At 44.4% G+C, this 7,587-nt stretch overlaps 1 protein-coding gene across 1 annotated transcript in view; it reads right to left on the bottom strand.

Annotated features, from left to right (window-relative positions):
- LOC111246598 (uncharacterized) overlaps nt 1-7,587 on the bottom strand; it is a 33,103-nt gene that overhangs the window by 15,637 nt on the left and 9,879 nt on the right. Inside the window, exon 5 of the mRNA XM_086982608.1 lies at nt 3,234-4,336. The gene's annotated coding sequence lies outside the window, so the exon portion shown is untranslated. The remainder of the gene's footprint in view (nt 1-3,233; nt 4,337-7,587) is intronic.

The following is a 7,587-nucleotide window of genomic DNA, read 5'->3' as shown; positions in this document are numbered from 1 at the left end:
TATATATTATATAGCTTAGTGTGCTTATTTCCCATAGCCTGACTGCCCGAACGCTGTTCTAATGTGGAAATTTTCCCTATCACCTGTTTTCAGAAATTGATAAGCCAACGCGGGTCCTGACTTTGAATCGAAGCCGCCAGCCAGTGCACTTTGCACTTTAAATTGGACAATTTATTTCCCGCTGGCGTCGTCTTAGGGGGTCGTTGCGAAAAGGGAAGAACTAGACCCCACCTTTTTTCAAGGGTTACGATTGCCTCGAGTTTCGCCATTTTGAGCCTATTCTCGTCGTTGTTTCAGTTTCAATCCCCCGTATACCTATTCAAAAAAGGAAGACAGCTATTGCAGCGCGATACCTTAGGCCTTTTCACAGGCCGTTCTACCAACCGCATGTGTCCACATATGTGACTCTCTCAATTTGCGGCCTGCCTTCGGCTATTTCTATGTACAGTGCCGTTTGGCCGTTGATGCCATGATCGCGCTTACTGCTTTGCACTATGTATGGGTGCAATGTCGAATTTGAAAAATGACCTCACTTATTTGGCTTAAATACGCCATAAAGCACTAAATTCATCTTGTGGTCGTCTCTCGCAGCCTCCCTATGCCATACTATATGTATCCCCTGCTCTTGTTCCAACACTGCACCCAGGTTCAGTTCCTCGAGACTCGTGTTCGTCGTTCAATACCCGACGAACATTGAAGGCAGATGACTCAGGCTTTTGACTCCTGACGCGCACTGCGCACGCTCCCCTCACTCGCGAACTCCTGACACGACGCAATGAAGAACAAGGACGAAAGCCTTGTGTGGGTTTGAATGAAGGAGAACGCCTTCAACAGACCCGATGAGCCGAGGAGAGCTGGCAGATGAGTAGAATGAAAAAGAGAAATGGTGGTAAAATTCGACGGCGACATTACCTGCAGTGATGAAAAGAAGACGAACCACAGGAATGTGGGGAAGCCCGAATGCCCCATTTAATAGACGAGGGCCAGTACTTCACTTGCGTTGAGCATCGGTTTGATGCGGCGAAATGAACGGCGTTGCCTTATTAAATCTCGGTGAATGCCATCACAAATTTTGTGTGTTTTAGTGCGCATCCATGTGGTCCTACTTTGAGAAGCGTTTAGGTGGCAAGGATATTCAGTATTTTCTTGTGCAGCGAACTTGTCAGGGCGCTATTTACGTTTATAGCTTCTAGTATTAAGAAGGTATTTCAGGAGAGTTCATTTGATTACAACAGTTATGTTTCTAAGGCTTTGTCGATCACGATCATTCAGAACGTCACTGTACTGGTTGGCCATATAGTCCTAGTAAGTATGTTAATAATATTGAGGTCCTTCGATAGGTTCCGTTAAATATTATCTTGATTTTTTTTGCAAAGCGTACAATGTAATCGCAGAAGCGGTTTAGGTAAGGCATAGGCGATTGTATGCGAAGCAATGGCTAAACTTTGTAAACGTCCTATGGAAACGATAGACATATCTAAATGATACATTGATTATGCGAAATCGTAGGAAACAGATAGTTATAAGATATCACACTCTACAGACGTTATTATAGAAATTTGTGGCAGTACCCGTCGTTGTATTACCTATCATACGGAGTATACCATCACTTTAGGGTGAGCGCTTTCAAGCTAGCGCATGGTTTTCGCTTATACCAAGTCAGCTGCTAACAGGGAGCCTGCGCCGTGCGTGTACATGTTTCTATGGTATCTGTCCCCATGTTTGTATGGAAAGAATGGAAAAGTCGAAGTAAGGTGGGAAAAATAAGTTGGGTTTGCAGGAATCGCCTCCCAGTCAAATCGACACCGTTGACCGCAAGCATCGCCAACTCAGGCCTAGCCATATGACACCAAGGGCAGCACGCCGCAAACCTCACGCCTTGCGCCCTATGAGCTCTTGGTGCGCTTGTCCTCTTAGTACGCTCATGGGGGCGTTTTGCGGGGACAGGGCTAATCCGCACCGCAGGAGACCGGCACACGCCACCCCAACATTGACTGACCAGCCGATCGAAGCTACCGACTCTGGCTGATTCGCACGCTCTCACAATGCTGTAACGGTATCAAAGACAGCCTATGATACAGGCTAGCTAGGTAGAATCAAGTCATGATGACGTCGTCATCCAACGCGGTCAAGACATACACTGTGGACAGCAAGCCTGTCGCAGACCATGGCATCGTCCATTCAACAGAGGGGAAAAAGGAAGCAAGAAGGACAACGCACAAACAAAAATCAGAAAAAGAAATCGAGTGGATAGCCTCACAAATTCCTGTCACTATCCTCTATCCTTATATCTATACAATAGCAGCGCCGATGCCGTAAGTTACAGCGTGTCCTCGGTCTGACAGTATGTTAGTGTCACGTTGGATTGAAACATTCGATTTTTGTCCACGCGTCGGTCACACAGCGAATATTCGGAAGCAAGAGGGAGTGGGATAAGACATTACGCGCGGTGACGTCGCCACCACCCAGCTGGACAACCGGTCTGAGGATTCGAGAGATGACGGATCGGGTAGTCTATCGCGGTATGCTGAAAGAAAGCTTTTCGATCCTAGAAGTGGTAGTCAGACTAGCCTGGGATGGAGACGGAGGGCAAGGGAATAGATATAATGGTTTTAAAGTTTCGCGCGTTTTTATTCGAGTTGCAAACATAAACGAACCAACTGACGTGTGGCTCGTTGATGGGAGCTGTTTGATGATTTATGGATCGTCGTTTCTTGTACTCATACGAAACGTAGATAGCTTACTCGTAAAGAAAGATGGAATACCCCGCTAAGAGATAGTACTTTACCTGAATGTTTGCTAATGTGGGCAACTTCGTTGAGCAAAGAAATATGAAATGCATAGAAATATATTAAACTAACGGGAACTCCAGGCAATCGGAGAGGGCATAGATACCTAATAAAAACGTTTGCGTTCTAGGTCAGTTACTGCCCGAGGATTCCCTCAGACGGTTGGCCTTAAATATGAAACGTGGGTATGCTCGGTGTTGAACCTAAACTATCTTACGTGTCTTCGACTTTAGTGGGCAAACACGTTTCTATTGAACCATCTAACGGGGCGAATATATGCGAAACGCCACACTGCGATTTGTCATTTAAATCCAGGTTTGGAGAATTGTTCATCATATTTCAAAAAAGCACAACTCTGTACCAATCACAATCTAATAAGCGTAACGCGTAATCCTTTAATAACCCTCTTCGCATATTGCGATCTTGTTACATGCTGATACCTACCTGATCACCGAAAACTTAGCGCCCAAACGTAATACGCCTACCAAGATTCTATTCCGTCGGGCATCGCTGATTCAATTGTACATCCCTCTCAGCGGTCCTCAACATGTCTTGACCGTAGCTTGTGACAGTTAGGTCACTAAGGCGACCGCATAGTAGCAGCCATCGTCTGTCGTCGAAATCGACTGATAAACGTGGCATTAGTTCATCATTGACCCGGCCTACCCTTGACCTGATTGGCGCCTGTTCATTGTTCGGCCCCTTGAAGAGGTACCTCCTCTTTTCGACCCTACGGATGCACTAGGCGGCCATATAGAGGACACTGAAGTCTACCAGCCTACAAAATCCGCGCCAGAAACAGCACCTTAATACTTAAACAAACAACAGCCACGACGACAAGTGGATACAATACACACGCAGACGTTCAGTCATGAACCGTCGCCTGGACGATCACAAAATTACATCCTACAAATGGCAGTCCCGGTGACACAAGCAACGGCTGTCACAGCTTTGGTATAAGCACTCCATCTGTAGCGGTAAAGTGCACCACCGACAACGATGACGGGATCCCGTCCGTCTTCTGCTGTAGCAGACGCCAAACGAAGTAGAAGGGACAGCTCGAGCCAGTTGGGGCTGATCAGATAAAAGATCTTTTGAACAGACATCACTGGGACCAACGGCACAGGGGCAAGCAGGCAAGGGAGCCGAAGTCGGTTGCTTGTGAACAGCTGAAACTTGCCAGCAGAAGCCATTGACTTGATCAGCTTCTGCAATAACAACAACAACAGGAGCAGCTGTGGGAAGTATGAGAGCAGAAATGAGCTGGTATAATTGCAGCATGTCATGATGGACGAATTACTCGATTTAGCACTATGAACGCTAACGTTGACACCACAACACGTCAATAATTGTTGCGTGCCGCAGAGAACAGGCGAAAACGTTGAACTTCGGCTTTACCATGTCGTCGAATCTTGTGAAAAGCAGCTTGTTTTTTAAATGGAAGATGATCGGGTCGTGCCAGAGAACTTGAACCATCATTTATGGCCATTCTCTACCAAAATACCGGGCCGGAACGTGTGTAGCGGAAATGCTTATGGAGATGTGTTCTGGAAAAGACGCCACATGATTTTACTGCTGAATAATCATAGACTACGCTAACACCGAACTAGTTAAGGTTTAGGTTGAATAAGGACATGAAATAAATGTATCGGTGATACCCGAAAAAATTACAATGTATATCGTAACATTGGGGGGCTCTTGTTTCGGCGCTTGCATACCATATGTACTTTGTATGTAGATAAGCAGGTATATCGACCGTATCATATTTGTGTATCATTTATGAGTAATCATTTGTAAAGTATGTACGTGCGAATAGCTTGTTTTTGCAATGGGTATCTCGCAAAGTGCCAGAATATGCCCTTGTGGATAACGTTGCTTGTATTCATTGGCCAAAGACAGCGTTGTGATAATAGGCCGTCGGTCAAAGATTCTGTGCTAATTACTACGATATCTGTAGTACCCTGTAGGGCTAACATGAAAACTTCCTATTTACACCAGGACTAAAAGAGTGGGAATCGACAATGCGGCCTGTCGAGTTCAACTAACGATCGATAAATATATCGGACAAAATCGTCGAGTACTACACAATCATTGACATGTTACGAGGAATCGCTACTTTTCCCAGCTGTCGTCTATAGTCGGCGAAAAGCGGGCCAGATAGGCGGAAAATACGCTACGTGTGATTTAGCAATGAGCCGGCAGGCTTTTTCAGCAGAAACTACATCAGGAACGGCGAAGACGGTTTTGTTGTCGATCTCTTCCTGTTGGCCGCTGTTGTATTAAAAGAAGCCGGTAACAGTACCGAAATTTCACTCAGCCAAAGTGGAAGCCGCCGTGACGATCGAAGCGTGACCAAGTGAAAAGCGCCATACATTGGAACAGACTAAATGTTTGGTGAAACGAAAATAACTTTTTGACAAACTTACAGGAAGAAAACAATGAAAGTAGATCTAATAAGAAAATTTACAAGGTAAATGCACAGGCCTTGCAGGTCAGTGCAGTGAATCTATATGACTGTGGCAGACAATGCGCAGGTAATGGGCAGATGATGTCATTCGGAGTATGTGATACATCCGAATCCGTGCCGTTTTCCGCTATACGCTAAATTCAAAATCAATTAATTAACTTAAATCAACTAAAAAAGAAAATCAAAACCCATGATCAATTTAGCACACAACTGCAAAAGCTCCCGCTGACACAAAGCAAATTTCACAAACTGTACAGTTAAAAAAAAAAAAAAAACACAGTTAAATCGAAACCAGCCATAGAGAAAAACTATATAAATAGATTTTTGGCAGCGGTAAATAGAGAAGTAACACTAAACATGGATATATTCCTAAGCCGGTCATACAATACGCACTGTAGCACCTCTATAATATCGTTACCGCCCTCAGATAGAATACCTATCACCCGGCCACGATAACTAATCGGTGTCAAAGGGCAAATGATCAGTGGCTTAAACGCTCACACCATCGCCTATCTACCACTGTTGTCTTTGGCCATCGTAGCACTCTTCATTATAATAATAGTAATAGATTATCATATTAATATTAGAAAATTCCCGCCAATAATAGTTGCTACGTCATCATCAGCGATGACGCCACCTACCGATCCAATATTGTATCAGTTATTGACTATTAATATTTAGCGATCACACACACGATCTTCTCAATCTTTCAAACGATCTTCAAAACAGCAGCAAGCATATATATATATATACATTACTATTTTTTATTAAAAGAGGCTTATAGAAGTGGCCATAAAACTAATGCGATGCAAGGAAACATCTGCAGCAGAACTAAATTGTATTTATAAACAAAATCTATTACTGAACGCATACGTTATTTACGCGAAACGTTACCAAAATTAGCGATGTTAACGGTATACGGCAGAATACGTCATGACTGAAGGCACAAAAATGGCAAAAAGCCATTTAGTATACTCCTGCCCGCAACGGAAATGGTGAGAAATGACACCAATGTAGGCACGACATTACGCTTACGGTAGTCCTGCTAAATTTCGAAACCTCATCTCGTTTATTCCTAGCCTTGTGGGCCTAGAGCATGTATTTGGATGATGTCATTTTCTTCCTGATAGACGTGTATTTCAATGTAACTGTCATTCAATGTAACGGTTCGTAGCCTAAAATACAACGATTCTTTCAGAGGAAAAGCCAACTTAAAGAAAAAGATCCCATCTTCGAAGTGGCGATTAACTTTTCAATAGACACCGTAAGCAAAGCAATACTGATACGTGCGGACGCGCTCAGACGGTGGATTCAGACGTACTAACTTGTGGGCTTTGTCTGGAAAACTCAATTGGTACTAAGCACTCCTCTCCTACATACAGCTACACGATCTGCTGTCCGATAGGACAGTCCGGTAGTCCCGCTGCGACAACTTTAACTATCGATCTCGGACAACTATCAGAGTTTGGACAGTCGGTCGAACTTCGTTTAGCGTTCAAACACCGGAAAATTGTATACATACATATAGCGCTATGCATAGATGGATGGGATGCCCGGTTTGTCGACATCTTTTATAGAGGCTCTTGACATGCGTCGGACTTACCATTGCTAATGATACTGTTTATTAGCGATACTAGAAATACAATTTGAAATGTCCATTTATTTACTGCGGTAAGATATTGTACTCTGTGTGTTAGTGCTTTCTAGCAATTGTGCTTACAACGGCGTCAGCACTTGAATGCTAGCCTACATGAAAGCATCATGCGAAATCTTACGTCGGATACAAGCTGATTGTCTAAGCGGGCGATCCGCCAAAACTGGCTCACCCTTTCCGTTGTTACAATAATAATAACACGGGAAAAGCCGTGGTGACGGCCGTGTGGCTATGGCGTGTATCAGCTTCGGTAGTTCTTACGATAGTCGTAGTAGCAGTAAAACTTGTAGTAATTGTGATCATTCGCTATCGGTATCCGAGATCAGGACAAGCGAGGCGAACTGTTTCGGGCGTTGCCTGCCGTTCCGGACGGCATGGAATCACGCGAGGAGATCCCTGATCCTGCCGGAGAAAGCCAGGCTTTGCTTTTCGCCAACGAACCGACGAGCCGAACAAGCGACATGAGGCTGCTGTTGGCTGAGGAAAAGAAAAAACAAGAGAAAAGGGGCAGAGCAATAGCAATGGGCACTATTGAGTTGTGCAGAATGACTCACCCCCCTTTCTTCGTGTGTCTGTTTGTGTGTAACTATCTTTTATTGTCTCTGTGTCACTAGTACCTGTTGCTGTTGTATCTAATCCAGCCTGTGCGTTTGTCTCTATGTCAGTGACGTGATGAT

This window comes from Varroa destructor, unplaced genomic scaffold, assembly GCF_002443255.2.
Source record: "Varroa destructor unplaced genomic scaffold, Vdes_3.0 BEIS01000003.1, whole genome shotgun sequence".
In the NCBI taxonomy this organism is placed as follows: domain Eukaryota; kingdom Metazoa; phylum Arthropoda; class Arachnida; order Mesostigmata; family Varroidae; genus Varroa; species Varroa destructor.
The sequence above is the reverse complement of the archived record's forward strand: the minus strand, read 5'-3'. Positions and strand labels throughout refer to the sequence as shown.